A 20,776-nucleotide genomic window follows, 5' to 3' on the forward strand; every position below is an offset into this window, starting at 1 on the left:
CCATATTGGGTTCCTAAAACCTGGACTCACTCAACTTTGCCAGAGTTACTTATTATGGAGACCCTTGAGAAACAAGACCTATTAGCCCTCCATGCCATCCACACCCCCATCTCTACTCAGCAGATACAGCCTTGTCACTGGCCTGTCACACTGCTGGCTGCTGCTGCTAAGTCGCTTCAGTTGTGCCTGACTCTGTGCAACCCCATAGACAGCAGCCCACCAGGCTCCCCTGTCCCTGGCATTCTCCAGGCAAGAACACTGGAATGGGTTGCCATTTCCTTCTCCAATGCATGAAAGTGAAAGTAAAGTCTCTCAGTAGTGTCTGACTCTTTGAGACCCCATGGACTGCAGCCTACCAGGCTCCTCCGTCCATGGGATTTTCCAGGCAAGAGTACTGGAGTGGGGTGCCATTGCCTTCTCCATGTCACACTACATTGCCACTCAAGTCCTTTCATAGAGGGTTGATGGGGGGACAAAGAGATTAGTCAGAGATAAAGCCACCTATGCAAGAAACATTCAGTATCCTGCCCTCTTAACCCCCCAGCCAAGTCTCTCCCTGCCTCCCCATGACGGCTTTATCTAAAAAGAATTTAAATTTCAAATGATAAACTCTGCATTCAAAATTCCCCAGCCTTCTGCCAGTCCACCTCTGACCCTACCTTCTGCTGCAACTTGAGTAAATTTGAACAAGTAAATAGGAGTGATATTATTCTTTAACATTTCATTTATGAGAAAAAGAAACATGCATTAATGGGAAGTAAAAAAAAAAAAAAAAAGCCCACCAGTAGGAGCTCCCTTATTCACGTAGCATGAATAACAGTGAAGACACAATTACAATGCAACGTTTTAGCAACAGCATAAACCAAACCAGACAGTAAGTGGGCAATTCCCCTTCTGTTTCAATATGCCCCAATTAACACAAACTGAGGAAGGAATAAATTTAAGCAGGAACAGCTTATCAACATACAATTAGCACTCAATAATTTATCCCTGTAATGCCAGATCAAATAAAAACACTGCATCATAAATCACTTACTCAAGCAAGCCACCAACCCCTGTGCCGAAATAATCTTTTGGTTGATTTGCTTTCTATCCACCACCCTTCTGCCACAACAGGTTTCTTTTCCTCTCTCGGATCTAAGACAGCAAGGCAGCTGCTGTGGCATTTGCTACTCTCCAGAGTTCAAGGTGATATTAACGATAAACAGAATTATAGCAAAGGCCAGCTCAGACCCCACAGAGTATGCACCTCCAGATGGGCCAGTCACCAGCAACTGCAAATAAATAGGTGCCTGGTCCTTTAAAAATGTTTAAGGAAAGGAAGTCCTCATTTATCCTTAAAGGATTTTTGGATCTCAGTCCAAAAACAGGTAGAAGAGTTTTCATAAATCTTTCATGCATAGCTTCTATTTAAAGCAGTTGATACTGATTCTATGGAAATTAAAAACAGCCTGTCATCATCCCCTCTATAATAAGGTCTGTAAATCTAAAGGCAACCATTAAGTCCCTTGAATGCTTCTCATTAGTTCTTTCACCACCAAATCGGAGTTCTTCAAAACTTGTGTGCTGTGCAACACCTCTTTGCAATCAGATGTGTTCTCCAACTTTGTTTCACAGATTCCCTTGCAACTGATTTAGCCAAAGAGAACCCTGGTGGAAGACTGAAAAGTGGGAGGTGGGGAGAATCAGGGTATATTATTCCATCACTGCCTGAAAAAATACAGTTCAGCCTCCTTATTTATGGATTCCATGTTTACAGATTTGCCTACTTACTAAAATTTGTTACTTCAAAATCAATACTTGTGGTGCCTTCCTGGTCATTCATGCATGTGCCCAGAGTAGTGAAAAATGTGAGTTGTCTGACACACATGTTCCCAGTGGAAGTCAAACAAGGTAATGTTTTGCCTTCTTGTCACAGCTCTCATACTTATCAGTAAGTGTCTTTTTCATGTGTTTGTACCATGTTTTTCTCATTTTTGTGCTTCTTTGGTGATTTCACTTTAAAATTAGCCCCAGGCACAAGGCCAAAGTATTGTCTGGTGCTCCCAAGCATAATGATGTAGCTTATGTAGAAAATGCTTGTGTTAGATAAGCTTCATCCAGGCATGAGTTGGCCCTGAGTTAAATATCAGTAAAGCAAATATATATGTGTGCGTGAGTACGACTTCAAACAGAAACACACACGAAACAAGGTTATACATTGATCAGTTGAAGAAAAGGCTGTGACCAGAGGCTCACAGGAACCTAACCCTGTATTTCCCCTAGGAGCAATGGTTTGGTCATTTTTTAAAATATTTATTTAATTGGCTGCATCAGTTATCTTAGTTGCGGCATATGAGATCTTTCATTCTGGCTTGTGGGCTTCACTAGTTGAGGCATGCAAGATTAGATACCCTGAGGCATCTTAGCTCCCCTGGCCAGGAATCGAACATATGTCCCCTGCAATGGATGGCGGATTCTTAACCACTGAAACACCAGGGGAGTCCGGGTTTGGTATTTTTTAATTCACTATTCATGGTGACTTTACAGAACACAACTACCACAGATAACAAGGAGCTACTGTATTTCCCAGGGAGGCCCCTGTCTCTTCTGAGACTCTAGCTCTCCACCAGCCAGTCCATACCTCCTTGTTCCCAACCTCTACTGGGAAGCCTCTGCCATGATTCTCACAGAATGGCTCAGCATCTGAACTCTGGTAATACCACCTCTTTCCTGCGCCCCTCCCATCTTAGAAGTAATGGTAGGTTTTGCTGTTTCTAAATTCTGGGGTACTTTACCCTCCTTTGTTCAACTTTTCAGTTTCCATCTTTTGTGTAACAAATTCTCTGTTTTAAATGTCTTCTGTTTAAACTATTAGAATATTTTCTATTTCCTGGCTAAATCCTGACATATACTTTCCTTCATTAATCCTATTTCCCAGCTTCTTCATTTGTCTTTGTGGTAGGCAGAATAATGCCCCCCTTCAAGGATGTCCACATCCTAATCCCCAGAACTTTTGAATATGTTACTTTAAATGGCAAAATGGACTTTGCAGATATAAGGATTCTTTTTTAATACTTCTTTATCTGACCGTGCTGGATCCTAGTTGCCAGCATGTGGTGTCTTCAGTCTTCATTGCAGCAGGCAGAATCTTTAATTGCGGCGTTATGTGGGAACTAGTTCCCTGACCCCCAGGCCCTCCCAAGGAGCATGGAGTCTTAGCCACTGGACCACCAGGGAAATCCCAGAATTTTGAGATGAGATTATCCTGAATTATCTGGATGGGACCAAAATAGTCATAAGGGTCCTAATAAGTGAGAGATATAAGTAATACAGGAGGAGATATGAGGAGATAGCAGAGTAATGTAGACATGGGCTTAAGAAATGTAGACAGGAGACAGAAAAGCCAATGAACAAATTCTTCCCTTCTGCCTCCAGAAAGGAAGCAACGCTGCTGACACAAAGATTTTAGCCCAGTGAAACTCACGTTGGACTTCAGACCTCCAGAACTATAAAATAATAAATTTGTGTTGCTTTAAGCCACGTAGTTTGTGGTCATTTGTTATAGCAACAATTAGAAATATCCTTTTTGAGGTTCCCAGACCTCTGAATCTTTCAAGTTGAAAGGCACCAATTTGGTTCACAAATGTACTTAAGATCTGATGTAACACCTCCCTACATAGAAATATGTGTGGAACTCTTGGTAGGCAGCAACCACAGACAACTGTGGTTTTAATTCCCTGAAACCAGCAGGCTGATAAGATCTACTTAGGCCTCTCTAGGATTTTTTCTCTGTTTCATTACAGAAAATTCCTAACATATACAAAAGAAGAGAGAGTAATATCATGAACCCCCATGTACCTATCATCCAGCTGCAATAATTATCAACTCATGGCCAATTCTGATTCATCTGTATCCTCATAATTCCCACTTCCCTGGGTAATTCTGAAGCAAAATCCAGTCATCATTTCTCTACAAATACTTCAATATGTATGTATAAAACATGGAGTCTTTTAAAACAAGACCACAAAATTACTGAACCAAAAGAAAAGCAATACTAATTTCCTTACATAATTAAGCTCAGTACCGACATTTCCCCAACTGTCTCATGCTTTTGTTTGGATCATAATCCAAAAAAGACTTTACATGGAAATTATTCAATATTTCTTAAGTCTCTTTTAATCTATAGGCTCCCCTCCACTATTTTCTTCTTACAATTTATGTACACATTACAATGTACATAGAATTTATGTATGTGTCAAAACCCACAGACTTAGTTTTACTGACTTCATTCCATGGTGTGGTTTAACATTTTCCTCTAAGTAATTTGGTAGTTAGTTCTAGTGGATTTATGAGATTTTGGTTCAATTTTTTTTTGGCAAGAATATGTTATAGATGATGTTGTGTAGTTCAACATACTATCTGGTTTACTACCTTTTTGTAATGTTAGCAGTCTCTAATGATGTGATATTGTGATTTATAATAAGAAATATATATTTGGTCTTCCCATTTCTGGCACAGAGCTCTTAAAACCCTTGGAATTTCCGAAATGCTGAGAGCAACAAAGATGTCTTTTGTTATGTTAATGGGGTGACTTTTGGACGAACCTAAGGATGGGGGCTGGTTGCCAGGAGAACCAACGATGAGATTAGAGGACTAAAACTTTCAGTTCTACCCCCTTTACCTCCTGAGAGAGAAGAGGAGCTGGAGGTTCAATCAATCGCCAGTGGCCAATGATCCAATCAATCAAGTCTATGTAATAAAGCCTCCACAAAAACTGAAAAGAATGAGTTTTGGAGAATGTATGGGTATTTGAGTACATGTAGATTAAGGGAGAGTAGAATACTAGGAGAGCATGGAAGCTCTGAGCCCCTTGACATGTCCTTGCCCTGTGCATCTCATCCACCTGCCTGTTCTTCAGTTATATATCCTTTTATAATAAACTGATGACTGGTAAGTAAAAAGTTTCTCTGAGTTCTGTCAGCCACTGTAACAAATTAATCGAAACCAAGGAAGGGGTTGTTGAAACCCTTAATCTATATACCTAGTCAGTGGGGAGCACTGGCATGGCATCTGAAGTGGAGGGCAGTCTTGTGGAACTGAGTCCCCAACACGTGGATTCTGATACCATCTTCAAGTAAATATTGCCAGAATTGAGTGGAATTGTAGGACACCCAGCTGGGGACCGAGAACTGCTTGTTGCTGTATGGAATCCCCCCAGCCCACCAACACATATATGCATATGTTAGAATTGATATCAGAAAGTTAGATAATCACTGCCTGTATCCATTAATTTACTGAGGGTTTATAGAATGGTGTTTTTCTATTCTATCCTTCCTTCTTTTATTAGTTGGAATTCTAATTCCTTTAATCAATTATTTCATTATTGTGAGATACAACTCAAAACAGAAAGACAGAATAAAAGAACGATTCATCTACTACCTGAATTGGCTCCTTCCAAAAGTGACCAGTGATGTTTCCTGTTTTTAACTATTATAAACTCATGTATTTAACTGTATGTTATGACCTTCAATCCATTACAGCTACCACTCTTACTTATGCTCATATTAACCCATACTACTTAGCCAGTGGAAACTTCTTTGAGTTGGCTCCTGAGCTTTTTTGACACAACATGATTAATCTTTGATGGCTTTCTTGCTTTGTGCAATAGCAAGATGTTCCAGGATCATCTTAGCTATTTCCTGCCCCAGGCCTAGAATCAGCCATTTCTCCAAGAAGTCATGGTTCCTTAAAATAGGAAATTATATTTAAAGATGACAAGTAAAGGTGCTTGTTGCTAATGGATTGGCCATTGTTTCTAGGTTTGGGGTGATATGGCTAAAATATATTTTTAAATATAAAATATCTTAGAAACCAACACAACATTGTAAAACAATTTTCCTCCAATTAAAAAAATTAATTTTTAAAAAAGATAAAATATCTCATGAGTTTAAACTGTTTGTCTCAATTGCAGTTCAAGACTATAGAGTTTTTAACTTACCCTCATGAATTTTACATCTGTATCTCTTTTCTATAACTCAAAAAAACATGATACACAGTGACACAAATATAATTATTCATTTGTTTTATCACATAAGGCTTGGGAAGAGTCTCAGAAATACCTCCATCATGTCTACCTATAATATTATTACTGAAAATTGTCTAAGGTGATTTTTTCCTTGTGTTGTTTGTTTTATTGCACTGGTTTTTGTTCTAAGGATATAATCCACTAGGGCTGGATAGATGCTTTATGAACGCTTGTTGTTGTTTAGTCACTAAATTGTGTCTGACTCTCTTTTGACTCCATGGACTATAGCCAGCCAGGTTCCTCTGTCCATGGGACTTCCCAGGCAAGAATACCAGAGTGGGTAGACATTGCCTTGTCTAGCGGATCTTCCTAACCCAGGAATCAAACCTGCGTCTCCTGTACTGCAGGCAGATTCTTTACCACTGAGCCACCTGACCCTTATATATGCTAAATGAACATTTATTCTATCTTATATGCTATCTTTAAGCTATAATTATTTGCATGTTATAAAAAATAAAATCAGTCAATAGATCAAATTGGTTTTTATCTATGAAGATGATGATATTGACTCTTATAAATTCCACCCTACCTACTTTCAAGTTAGTGTCTATGCCAGGAAATAGAAACCACTCCATTTCAAATGGGAGTGGGGGAGAAGATTTTATAGAGAGAATTGATTACAAAAAAAAGATTGGAAGGGCTGGGAGTGCAAATCAGAAACAGCAAAGACATGGAACTGCAAGAAAGTGCTAGGACTGGATGAAAGGGGAAAGTTGTGTTGTTCAGAGCTCCTGACATTGCACATGCCACTGAAAACCACTGCTGCAGAGCAGAAAACAGCAAACCCACATTCCTGCTCCCATCACTGCCTGAAGCAAATGGACATGTGCTTTTCTTCCATCTTCTAATCTCACCCAGCATATTGAAAAGCAGAGACATTACTTTGCCAACAAAGGTTCGTCTAGTCAAGGCTATGGTTTTTTCCTGTGGTCATGTATGGATGTGAGAGTTGGACTGTGAAGAAAGCTGAGCGCCGAAGAATTGATGCTTTTGAACTGTGGTACTGGAGAAGACTCTTGAGAGTCCCTTGGACTGCAAGGAGATCCAACCAGTCCATTCTGAAGGAGATCAGCCCTGGGATTTCTTTGGAAGGAATGATGCTAAAGCTGAAACTCCAGTACTTTGGCCACCTCATGCGAAGAGTTGATTCATTAGAAAAGACTCTGATGCTAGGAGGGATTGGGGGCAGGAGGAGAAGGGGACGACAGAGGATGAGATGGCTGGATGGCATCACTGACTCGATGGACATGAGTCTGGGTGAACTCCGGGAGTTGGTGATGGACAGGGAGGCCTGGCGTGCTGCGATTCATGGGGTCGCAAAGAGTCGGACACGACTGAGCGACTGAACTGAACTGAACTGAATCTCAACCAAGAACCTCTCATTAGTAGAAACCAGCTGGCAAGGGTGTCTGAGTTGCGTAGAGGGCAGGTTTCTAATCTCAGAAATACAAAATAACAGAAAGTCTATGAGGAACTAAGTACCCACTGCCAACATTCAGCTCACTTACCCAGTGTCCAACATTCCAATGTGCTTCTCTGTAGAAGCAGTAGAATCATCTTCTCCTGGGGTCCCTTTGAAGAGCCATGCTTCAGGCCAAGATTATGGCCATAATCTGTGGAGAGCATAGAGAAAAGACAACATGAAAGAATTTAAAACTGTGGCATTGGCCTTGTTAGTATAAACTATAACCAACCACACTTCAAGTCTCCATCCTCTCCCCCTAAACACAAGGAAAGCAGAGGTCATATGGTTGTGAACAGATATCTAGGCTCAGAGAAACTAAATAACATGCCTTTAAATTTTATTCTTTTCATTTCTCTGATTAGGACTAATTTACTAATTACATAGGACAGCAGCTAAAGTAAAAAGAGACACACTGAAATCTGTTAGCATTAACTGTTATAGCCATTCTCTAGATGACATAGTGTTGCCATATATAGTTTAGATATGAGTAATGAGAATGTGATTGCAAGCCAATATTTAGGGAAAAGCTAGGCCTAAGGGGGCCACAATTCTGATGGGATGTCTTGATGATGGATTTAGTCTTGTCCTTTCTCAATTTATTTTTCTCTGGGATGCGTTTCTATTTGGGGCATTAAATGACTTACATTTGATGGACAGAGGACACTTACTAATTGTGAAATATTGGGTGAGTTATTTAACCTTTCTAAGACTCCTTATCTTTGAAATGGGGATAATAATAGCATCTACCTCACAACAGTTATTTATGAGAATTAAATGAAACATATTCAAAGAATTCAGAATAATGCCTGATACAGTGTAGGCACTCAATAAAGTGGTCTGTTTTATTCTTGCTAGAAAAGAAGCTAAGAAATAAAAGATCATCTCAATTGTCAGCCAAAAGTAATCTTATTTGAACATTTCCTCTCATAAATCACAGCTGATACTAGATCCAGGAGAAGTTAATGGTGCCAACAGAGGAATCACTGAAAGTAGGAAGAATAATTTATATAACAGAAGGATTAATGGTATTCACGGCAAATATAGAGGTCTTCACACTCTGGAATCCAAGAACTTCTGCTCCTCCAAGACCAATGGAGATGATAGTCATAAATTTAAGCGACTTCAAATGGGAAAAAAATTACCTAAAGAACATTAAATGGGAGAATCATCCTGAGAAAAGTAAGAGTTGTTGGAACCTGATCCTCAAAACCTTGGTATTTCACATGAGTGGGTCTTCTTCTCAGAAATGGGAAAATGGGAGAGCTAGTGGAAAAGAGGGAGACATCTGAACCCAACCAGCATGAAGCAAAGGACAGAGAGCCAAGAAGAGAGAGAGAGAAATGGTTGCTAGGGAAAATTGAGAACAGCTACCTCTCATTGACTTGGAGAAGATCCTGTACCCTTCCTTCAGTGTCAGAGTATCCTGCTTTGGCCTGTGATGTGGGTGAAGCTGAAGGTCTGACTCCATGTAAAGAATTGTGCAAATGTACACATTCTCTAGAGAGAAATGTAAACTCACAGGGGACCATGTTGCTAAAGGTGGTAACAGCTGACTACAAGACATTACTCTGTGATAAGAACCGTGGTGTTTCTTTCTGATTCAACATTGTTATAAAAGTTGGAAGCCTAAAAAAAAAATGTTGAAAGCCTACACTGAAAGGGTGGTTCTTCCACCATAGTCATAAACTGAGACATGTATACTATAACATACACACACAGAGAATCATCATAAATGTAATAATTGCCCCAAGGCAGACTAATACAAATACATTGCATCATGATAAATCAGCAGTTGTCATCAGTAAAATTGACAACATGGTTTCCTAAAATGATGAATTCTTGGTAAATTTCTAATGTCCTTGGTAAAAAGGACAATCTCTGCTTAATTAAATGGTAGTTTCATTCCTGGAAATTTCAGTAACCATAAAAACCGAGCAAAACATGGAAACACCATGTTAAATGGAATTAGGTTTGAAGTTTAAATAATTATAAATAGATCTTGTGAGACATATGAAATTCGCAAATCAATGTCTAGCATCCCTGACCCTTCCTCATAAATGCCAGTGTGTGTGTGTGTGTGTGTGTGTGTGTGTGTTAGTCGCTCAGTTGTGTCAACTCTTTGTGACCCCATGAACTGGAGCCCATCAGGCTCCTCTGTGGAATTCTCTAGGCAAGAATACTGGAGTGGGTTGCTGCCGGGGTCCAGCCCCAGTGGATCCAGGGAATTCGAAGCGGGGACGGTGCCGGCGAGGATCAGGAAACAACTGCTTAATTAAACGTTAATTAAGGATATAAAGAGTAATAGAATAAGGATAGCTCAGTGAGGAAATTCAGTGGAAAAAAGAGGCTGAATAATTCAGCCAGAAGGTGAGAGAAAGAACAACATGGGGAGACCAAGTTTCGGTGAACAAGGCCTGCACTTTATTTTCCAAAGTAGTTTTTATACCTTAAGTTATGCATAGAGGATAATGGGGGAAAGGGTAGAGTCATGCAGTAAGCCAGGCTTTCTTCCTGCAAACTTATCATATGCAAAAGCTTAGGTGATTTGCATCATCTTCTGGCCCAGATGCCTGTTAACATTTTAAGACCCTTTCTTCAGAAAAGTTATTTTTCTCTAAAGGTGACTAGTCAGGCGCCACCCTCCAAAAGCATTGAAGTTGCATTCCTATAGGGCAAAGGTGTGATGGGCTACAACAAGAAAAAGAATTAACTCAAGGGTCCAAGGTTACAAACATTAAAACTACTACTTACACCAATCATATTGATCAACACACTGCCAGGGACACAGCAGGTAAGGGATATGGAAACTTAGCAGCAAACATTGGCCCAACAAGTGAAAATCCCTTCACCAATACAATTTCTAATCAATCTTTTAACTGCTGAAAGGAATCTGTATTTAGACAGTTTAGAACATCTCATGCTTCTCACAGTTGGGAGGCTCTGAGCAATCACATGTGGCCGGAAAAACCTATTCAGGCAGGCTAGAGGACTTCCAAAGGAGTTTGTAGGTTGAAACACTGTCACACCCAGGAATTATTAACTGGAGCTGTAAGCTAACTCTTTTTTCAGAGAGAGGTAGTGGGGGACAGCCCCCCATAAAGTCAGACGTGTAGGTGAGAGCACAAAGCAGAAAGTAGGCAGACTCTGGTTTTGGGGGTAGATGCTCGAGAATTTCCAGGGGGACTCCTGAGGCTCGATCCCACCTTTGCGTATGCCGAGCCTCCTTCCTCATGACCTTTGCCACAGGTGGAGTTCCTCATGCTGGCTCCCGGCAGTGATAGAATTCCAGTTGAGCTATTCCAGATCCTGAAAGATGATGCTGTGGAAAGTGCTGCACTCAGTATGCATATGCCGGCTCCCTGCAGGTTGCCATTCCCTTCTCCAGGGGATCTTCCCGACCCAGGGATCAAACCCACATCTCCTGCATTGCAGGCAGATTCTTTACCATCTGAGCCACCAGGGAAGCCTATAAACGTCCGTGGCCTCCCCAGTCATTGTGTCAATCAAAATTTCCCCCACACTCATCCAAAATGCCCTCTTGCTTGGAGGCAGGCAACTACTGAGAAGCACTGCTATATGGTATCCATGCTCTCAAAGGGGAGTGGGCAACACCCCTGGTGAATGAAACCCTGTGTTCAGAAAACATCTACACGGCATAAAACATAACCACGGGCATTTACTAGAGTGGTCAATTCAACTCCTTACAGAGCAACAGATGGTGACTGCAGCCATGAAATTAAAAGACGCTTACTCCTTGGAAGAAAAGTTATGACCAACCTAGATAGCATATTAAAAAGCGGAGACATTACTTTGCCAACAAAGGTCCGCCTAGTCAAGGCTATAGTTTTTCTAGTGGTCATGTATGGATGTGAGAGTTGGACTGTGAAGAAAGCTGAGCGCCGAAGAATTGATGCTTTTGAACTGTGGTGTTGGAGAAGACTCTTGAGACTCCCTTGGACTGCAAGGAGATCCAACCAGTCCATTCTGAAGGAGATCAGTCCTGGGATTTCTTTGGAAGGAATGATGCTGAAGCTGAAACTCCAGTACTTTGGCCACCTCATGTGAAGTGTTGACTCATTGGAAAAGACTCTGATGCTGGGAGGGATTGGGGGCAGGAGGAGAAGGGGATGACAGAGGATGAGATGGCTGGATGGCATCACCAACTCGATGGACATGAGTTTGAGTGAACTCCGGGAGATGGTGATGGACAGGGAGGCCTGGCGTGTTGTGATTCATGGGGTTGCAAAGAGTCAGACACAACTGAGCAACTGAACTGAACTGAAATGAACAGAGCAACAAGCATGTATTCATCCAGAGAGACACTATATGACTCTAGAACATCCATACCTGGAGAGACATGCACATATATCTGACCTCCCATATCGAGGCTCTCCTAGGTCACAAGTCACAATACCATAGCCAGAATCCACACTCATAACAGCCTTGGATGTTGTTGTTTACCTTCTAGTCCAACAGCAATGCACTGATAATGCCTGATTTCCTATGAGAAATATGGCCTTAGAGCGTTACCAACAGCTAGCCTTATAATTAATTCAAAATCCCATTCACCTCTGCGTGTGGAGTGCCTGATAAAAAGGCAGTTACAACAGAAGGCCCAGGTGCATTCAGGATACTGGGTATTTATTACAGGGCTCATAAGGGGGATTTCTAGTTGCACTGAATATAGGAACTCTTGTGACACTGAATCGGAGACAGATCCAGGGTTCCAGGGGGACCTCAATGGCAGGAGATTAGGAATTGAAACTCCCTTCTGTTAGTTGTTACCTGCAGGCCACTTCCCTGCATGTCACCAATTTCAAATTCTGTGGGAGGAATGTTCTTGATCTGGCTTACCCCTTTGATTCAGGCTGCCAGTGATGATAGGCTCTTTCCCCTGTGGTCAGTGTTCACCCTTGTGGACAGAGTGAAGAGTGGGGACATGTGACCTCTCAGCAGAGGCCATGGGCAGGGGTAGATTCTCTGAGAAAGTAGAGAGGCAAGAAGGCACACTCACATGTGTCTGATACACCTGGAGGCTAACGGAGCTTCCCAAACAAGTGAAAAGACAAATGATTCTCTGATTTCTAAGAGGGAAGACAAAGATGGAAGAAAGAGGAAGTACGTTGTAATGATGTATTTACTAGCCACAGTGACTTTATCCACGTTTCACATATATCAGTACCAGGAGAGAAGTAATCTGGATTCTGTACCCCATGACATCGTAGATAAGTAATTTATATATGACCAGATATAAGTAGTTTAAATTTTATAAAACTTAGTTGCTCATTTTATTTTTTCTGGCTGTGTTGGGTCTTAGTTGGGGCACGTGGGATCTATTAGAATCCAGGCCCCCTGCATTGGGAGCACAGAGCTTAGCACTGGACCACCAGGGAAGGACAATTGCTCTCTTTTTTTTAATGGATAAAAATTTTCCCTGACTTCCAGGAAGTTGGTAGAGACTTATGACTGTTGGATCCATGATTCTGTGACAATAGAAACTTAGCTTTCTTAAGAAGTCAGAACAGAAGGTGCTAAAGGTATTTTAGTATATTAACCCTAGAGAGGAGTCAGCATACCTTCACTCCTTGGAAATTTTGGGTATATTTGTATATATCTAGAGCAATGGCTCTCAAACCAGGGCCAATTTGACCTCCCGGGGGACACTAGGCAATGTCTGGAGACATTAGTGGTATCACAGTTGTTACTGGTATTAAGCAGGCAGGAGTTAGCAATGCTGCTAAACATCCCACAATGCACAGAAAGACCCCATAACAAAGAATTTGTTGTTGTTTAGTCACTAAGTCATGGTCAACTCTTTGCAACCCCATGGACTGTAGCCCGCCAGGCTCCTCTGTCCAAGGATTTCCCAGGCAAGAATACTGGAGTGAGTTGCCATTTCCTTCTCCAGGGGATCTTCTCAGCCCAGGAATCAACCCATGTCTCCTGCCCTGGCGGGCAGATTCTTTATGAGAATGCTGAGCCACCATGGAAGCTATAACATGCTGAGCCACCATGGAAGCTATAACAAAGAATTATCTGGCCCCAAATGTCTCAAGTTCAAGATTAAGAAACGCTGTTCTAGAGTGAGATCCCACAGAAGCATTCATCACATTCCCAATTGGCCCGCAGCCTAAATAAATTTAGAAACTGCAACTCCAAACTCTGGCAACAGGTGACAGAGAATTCTGCTCGACACCCTCTCTTCATCAATGAGGCTCTTCCACCTAGACCCAGGACAAGGCGCCCCTCATTTCCATTTCCACACATACCTCTAATTCTACCACTGCCATCACTCATCTTGAAGAAAGGAGAACCTCTGTCCAAATACCAACTCACCTTTGAACAAACCATCTCTCTAATGACCTGCTTTTCAATTCTCTGGGCCAATTAAAGCCCCTTGGCATTTCATCCTTTTGCTACTCTCCCAACCCCAACATATTTTATCACCACACACATATCAAGCTGTAAAGTCCTTCTCAAGCCCAGCTGGCTACTCTGTGACTCATGCTGGGTCAATGACAATTGCCCTCTTGCCAATACTCAGATGTCATTTTGTCTTATCAGCTGCAGACTCTTCCTCCATCTCTACCTCCTCTTCAAGTCTGCTGCTGCTGCATTGCTTTAGTTGTGTCCGACTCTGTGTGACCCCATAGATGGCAGCCCACCAGGCTCCCCCGTCCCTGGATTCTCCAGGTGAGAACACTGGAGTGGGTTGCCATTTCCTTCTCCAATGCATGAAAGTGAAAAGTAAAAGTGAAGTCGCTCAGTCGTGTCCGACTCTAGCAACCCCATGGACTGCAGCTTACCAGGCTCCTCCGTCCATGGGATATTCTAGGCAAAAGTACTGGACCTCTTCAAGTCTAGATACAGACAAATCAGACTTTCTAAAAGGAAGGACAAAGCAACAAAGAATCTTTTCCCTAGTAAGCAAAAGGGAGCTCTGCCTTATGGGAAGCAGTTGAATGGGGATACATCAGAGCCTGTGTATTAGCGCTGCCATGGGCTAGCCCACTGAGAGAAGAGGGGCTATAGCCTCTCTGTGAAACATCTTCGTGTCTCTGCCTGGAAGGGCATGCATCATCCCCTCTGTGTGGTTTAAAATACCACCAGCGAAGTATAAATACACACATTGCACTACTGAAATAAAATACAGCCAAACATCACCCAACCTCCAGCATTATGTGCTATTAAATACTTAATTAAGAAATCATGAAGCAAACTTTTCTATAACAGTAAAGAGAGAAGAAAGAGGAGCAAAATGCAAGTGCACAGAGCACAGCCTGGTAGTAAGGGACCATTTTCATTTGCTTTCACCCAGGGGCATTTGTAGAAAAGATTGTTTTGCCAAATATTTATCTTTTTCTTCATTTTCTTGAAGCATGTCTTTTCCAGAAAGAAAAGACATTTAACACGTATTAAAAACATGTGTTTAAACCATTCAGAAAGTTTAATTTTCTTTAAAAATGGTTTCCGGAACTGAGGTCTTCTCCAAGTTTCTGGAGTTGAATTTTCACCTGATCATATGTCACGTCTGACCTAGGTGACCCTCCATGGGCCTCTGTCAATCACATGGGATTTCCCTCAGACCTCCCACCGGAGGAGATCCTCCTTCCACTGATATCCACTGTCACAAAAAAAGCAAAAGCCAGCACAAGAACTGAACGATTGTTTGAAACTAAAGATTTGGCTTTCTAGGAGCCCGTTTCATTTCATTGTGAAGGTTATAAAGCAAAATTCTGGAAGAAGGCCAGGGAGTTTTGAAAACTATCATCCTGAGTGGCTCAGGCCCATAAACATAATCAAAGTCTGTATCGAGTTTATACCTCTAGCAGTAGTAACAAATGACACAAAACAGTATAAGAAGCAGGACACCACTGAGAGAAGGTAATGAAACATGAAGGTAAGTAAACAACTGCCTTCCAGTCTGTAAACTAGTTCCATGCTAGGCCCCGTCTTTCTGATGGGAGATGGGACTCACGAAAAGCAGGTGCCGGCTTCTAGCAGCCAAGTTGCTGCTTGAGTTTTATAGGGCCTGCCATATCCGCAATGGCAGACCCAGAGAGCAATGATTGAGACTGCTTCTTGTAGCCTTGGCTTGCTTGAATCGCATTCTGGAGAAGCTAAACTAAATTTGACCTCAAAGCTGGCAGCATCAGAGGGTGAAGGGTTAAGGATAAACTGGTCCTGAACAATTTCTCCAGGGTGTAATATGTAAAGAAAATGCAAACAGAATGACACTCTTTCCACAGTGTCTTCCAGCTTCTTTGTTCAGAAGAGAAAACAAAAATAAGCAACGGACTTGGTGCAAATGAAAGCATACCCTGCTTCCTTGAAAGGCATGGATTTTGAGTGCAGGGTAAGGCAGCAGTAGCTGCATGTCTCAGAAGGGTTGTCTTCATTACTCATGCCATGAGAGAAACTGGAGTTTTCTTTGTAATATCCTAGCCCTGAAGGGCATCCTCAGTGACAAGGCTCTCTTCTTTAGAGAACAAAAGACTTATTTCCACTGAGACAACATCAAGATCCTCCCAACTCCCCGTAAAATTTTTTTTTCCAAAAAAACCAAGGAGTTTTAAAGGAAGAAAGCAGCTTTTCTGACTGCGATACGGCTGGATTTAGAGAGTCTTCCTGCTAAACAGATCTATGGAATGTATTCAAGAAAAATTCCTCCAAAGATGGAGAGATTCAAGACTTCAATCATGATTTTGCACAAACTTGCATACATATTGCTAAACTAGAAGCGCAGCAATTATATCTTTAGCTACTGTTGAAGTCAGGCAAAGATGTGATTCCTGAAACTCATTTTAACACCACCAGGATATGTTTACTTTACTCCGCTGTTAACGATGGCCTGGATAGATTCAGATTTAACATATGGATATAAAGCTTACAAGTGTCACCGTACATTACGAAAATGCCTTTAGTGGCCGGGTAAATCCAGAAATCCAGGTAAAGATGAACGAGGGGATTAGTTTAGTCACAGAATATTTGGAGTCTCAGCCTTTAGTTAACTCAGCAATTCTGCCTCCAGCAATTACACCAAAGTCAGGCTTTCATCATTTTGCATTTTTGCACCTGAAGTGTGTGAAAGCAGCTCACTTCCAAACAACATACAGTTTTACACTCAAAGGTTCACTTGCTCCCATGGATCCAAACTGAATCAGCAATGGTCCTCAGCTGTAGGAAGGAATAAACAAAGTAGATCCTTAAAGGTATGTGGCTCATACATTTTATTTTATTTTTTAAATCTGGACATGGATTTCATAGACAATTCAAAACTGCCTCAGTACTCTGTATTCATGTAAAGTAAAACCACCAGAAATCAAGTCACCAGCAGACAAAGGACACTAGATATTTTTGGAAAAGGAAAAATCATGAAAACAAAGTAAGTTTAAGAATCATGAAAGCCAGTCCTTGTGAAGGAAAAAAATAGGAACATGTGAGAGTGTAAAAAATATAGAACAATAGTAAGTGAAGGAGGAAAGAGAACAGGCTCTACCGTGAAAGCAGGACTCCATCTTGGACCGGACTGTGGACTTTGAGCTATATGCCCCTTTTCTATGGAAACGATACACCAACTGGAAAACCAGGCCCCCGGATGGAAGAGCCCCAGGGCTCTCCATCACCTAAAAGAATACCCTAATTATCTGTGTAACCAAATAGAATCATACATTCTATTATGCTTATTGGGGTATAACCACAAGCCTATTGATAATTGTCCACTGTTAACTACCTAGGCTTAAGGCATATGAATCACAGGTTAACTTTGAGTGTATCTTTCTTTTTCCTTTGTTCAGACTAGTTTCAGGGAATTTGGGGAGGTGGGTTTGGGCACTTAGGCTTAGGGTATATCAGGTTTTCACAAAATCTGGTCGGGGTCCTTGGCTAAGAGGAAACTCTGCCTTGGGCCCGCTGGTGTAATAAACTGTACTCCACTATCTGCATTGTCCTTCTGAGTGAGTTTGTTTCCTGGAACGCGTGGCTACAACATAAGTACTGGTTGAGTAGGGAAAAGAAGTATTTTAAGTTCAGCAAAAATCTAATGGTACTTTTGAAGTACTGGAAGCAGGAAAGACAGACTAAGAACAAACAAAACCTTCTGATAGCTCAGTGAGAGTAATAAAAATAACAGAACAAAGAAACATGCCCGATTTTTCTTTAAAATGGCCACGGGGCTGAAGGAGTTCCTTTGTTTTTACAGACCAAGGAATATCGGGTTTTCTTATCTAGAAAGTCAAAGACTGGGATAGGGATGAGAAGAAGAAATAAAACCAAAAAAAAAAAACTAAAAAATATGTGGGTAGAGTGAACACCAATTTGTCAGATCCTAGCAACTCTTAGAACTTTATAAAAGAATTCAAAAATAAAACTTTTCTAAGAATAATTGAGTGCTTTTATATTACGTATAGTATATGTATATATACATATTCTCTAAGTATTTTTTAAAATTTAAGTTACTAAATGAGAGTTTATTGAAGAAAACCTAAGTTGTTCCAAATACACTCCTACTGTTTGTGGTTAACTTCCAAAATGCTGCTTAGGTGCTATGAGTAGATCAAAGGGGCAAATCTAATATTCTTAACCAAATATGTGAGCTTACAGAAAAGAACAAAAGGATGAATAACACTTTATTGATTAATATTGGTCCTTCACCACCCCCCCCACCCCCCAAATATATTAAAGCTCACTTCCTTCAAACTATAAAAAAAAGGTACCACCTTTAAGGAAAAGACAAGTTCCAAAAGACAGAGTTTTGGAACTTGACATCGTTTACATTCAATGCATAGAAAAGAAAATACGGATCACTATATTAAAGCTTTATCATACAATGTTCCTTTTGGGAAGATCGACAGACATGGGAGCCAGATGCCTTTGTAAAAAATTATTCTATCAACAGAAAAATGGTTTTGTTCCCTGTCCTTAAATTCATGGTCATTTGCTGAAACTTTGCTGTCTTTGCCCACCATCAAGCAAGAAGTTACTGATTTTGGTCCACGCCACCCATCCAGAATCACAGCAATGGGAAAGAGCTAGAGATTAGCAGATGAGGGGCCATCTGGAATAGATTTCTGAGCATTGTTCCAAGCACAGCACTGAGATCCCAAAGCAGAACATTCTTGGAGCAAAGACAAGAAACCACCTGCAGATGTAGGTGGTATGTGGGAAAAAACTGAGAGTGGTGAACTCACTAGGAAACGATGCAGTGTGTCAGTGCATTCCCTCTGGGAAGCTGGTTCTGCTACACTGTGAAGAGGAATGCACCTTGCAGGTTGGACAACTGTGCCTGGAATGAAACTGGTGCAGGAAAAGACTGAAAAGAGGCAGAGGAAGAAGACACACTGATAGTAGGCATGTGGCCTTCTCCTGGACTGTGCTTCTGCAACCGCCTTGTCTTCCTCAAATGCTGTGAGATTCCAGAGGCAAGAAGAACGTCAGTTATGATCAACGACATGACCAGAGAAGTCGTTCTGGGAAGAAGCAGAGTGCTCATGAGGATGTGGTGAACATGGCTCTGTCAAGCATGAGCCTTTTCAACAGGATATGGTGAGGCTTTAAAACACTGATGGTCAAGGCAACTTCTCAGGTCCTGTTTTGGGATTCCTTTAATTACCATCTAAAAGCTTTCACTGTGTGGATCACAACAAACTGGAAAATTCTTCAAGAGTTTTGGAAAATCTCTCTTCAATAGATCTGGTATCTGGAATACCAGACCACATTACTTGCCTCCTGAGAAATCTGTGTGCAGATCAAAAAGCAACAATTAAAATGGTTCCAAATTGGGAAAGGAGTAAATCAAGGCTGGTTCCAAATTGGGAAAGGAGTAAATCAAGGCTGTATATTGTCACCCTGCTTATTTAACACATACACATCATGCAAGAAGCCAGGCTGGATGAAGCACAAGTAGGAATCAAAATTGTTGGAAGAAATATCAATAACCTCAGATAGGGAGATGACACCACCCATATGGCAGAAAGCGAAGAAGAACTAAAAAGGCTCTTGATGAAAGTGAAAAAGCTGACTTAAAACCCAACATTGAAAAAACTAAGATCGTGGCATCCAGTCCCATCACTTCATGGCAAATAGATGGGGAAACAATAGAAACAGTGGCTGACTTTATTTTGAGGGGCTTCAAAATCACTGTAGGTGGTGACTACAGCCATGAAATTAAAAGATGCTTGCTCCTTGGAAGAAAAACTATAACCAACCTAGACAGCATATTAAAAAACACAGACATTACTTTGCCAACTAAAATCCATCTGGTCAAAGCTATGGTTTTTCCAGTAGTCATGTATGGATGTGAGAGTTGGATTATAAGGAAAGCTGGGCACCAAAGAATTGATGCTTTTGAACTGTGGTGTTGGAGAAGACTCTTGAGAGTCCCTTGGACTGTAAGGAGACCCAACCAGTCAATTGTAAAAGTAATCAATCCTGAATATTCATTGGAAGGACTGATGCTGAAGCTGAAACTCCAGTATTTTGGCCACCTGATGCAAAGAACTGACTCAATGGAAAAGACCCTGATGCTGGGAAAGATTGAAGGTGGGAGGAGAAGGGGACGACAGAGGATGAGATGGTTGGATGGCATGACTTATACAATGCACGTGAGCTTGAGCAAACTCCGGGAGTTGGTGGTAGACAGGGAAGCCTGGTGTGCTGCAGTCCAGGGGGTTGCAAAGAGTCAGACATGACTGAGCAACTGAACTGAACTGAAATGCTAAATAGGAAGTTGTATCTTTTCTCATGGAGTTTTTGAAGTTATGAAGTCTTTTTTCTGTCTTGTGGCTTGTCTACATTCTTTCACAGATCACTCTAAGTCTAACTTCTTTATTTGCAGGGTACATTTCCTTCCTATTCTGCCCTGTTGTGGATTTTTTATGTATGTATATAAATTACAGTATATCCTTCCTCCCTCGACATTGCTTCAACATATCCTCTACTAGCTGATCATGCAATCTAAGCCATTGGCATTGGGTTGGTCATCCTGACATTAAAATAGGATCCAATTAGTTGAGTCTTGTTTTAAACCCCTGATGAAAACCAAGGGGCCTAAAATGAAATGATGATGTGGGTTACATGGTATATATATATGTCAAAATTATACAGTTAAGATTTTTAATGTATGTAAATTTTATCTCAAAAAACCTGAAAAGTATTGAGTAGGGTTGAAGCTAAGTGATAGGCACATGGAATTCATTTCACTATTCAGTCTACTTTGTGTATGTTTAAAAAAAAAAGATGAAATG

The 20,776-nt window shown here is 41.1% G+C and overlaps 1 long non-coding RNA gene across 4 annotated transcripts in view; it reads right to left on the minus strand.

The window, feature by feature from the left end:
* LOC147378590 (uncharacterized) overlaps positions 1 to 20,776 on the minus strand; it is a 333,236-nt gene that overhangs the window by 193,361 nt on the left and 119,099 nt on the right. For all 4 annotated transcript variants that reach the window (XR_015147951.1, XR_015147950.1, XR_015147953.1 and 1 more), the window contains exon 3: positions 7,576 to 7,680. This is a non-coding gene — a long non-coding RNA (uncharacterized LOC147378590). The remainder of the gene's footprint in view (positions 1 to 7,575; positions 7,681 to 20,776) is intronic.

The sequence above is a fragment of the Bos grunniens genome, chromosome 2, assembly GCF_055505025.1.
Source record: "Bos grunniens cultivar Pamir isolate PY7600 chromosome 2, Bosgru_T2T1.0, whole genome shotgun sequence".
NCBI lineage: Eukaryota > Metazoa > Chordata > Mammalia > Artiodactyla > Bovidae > Bos > Bos grunniens.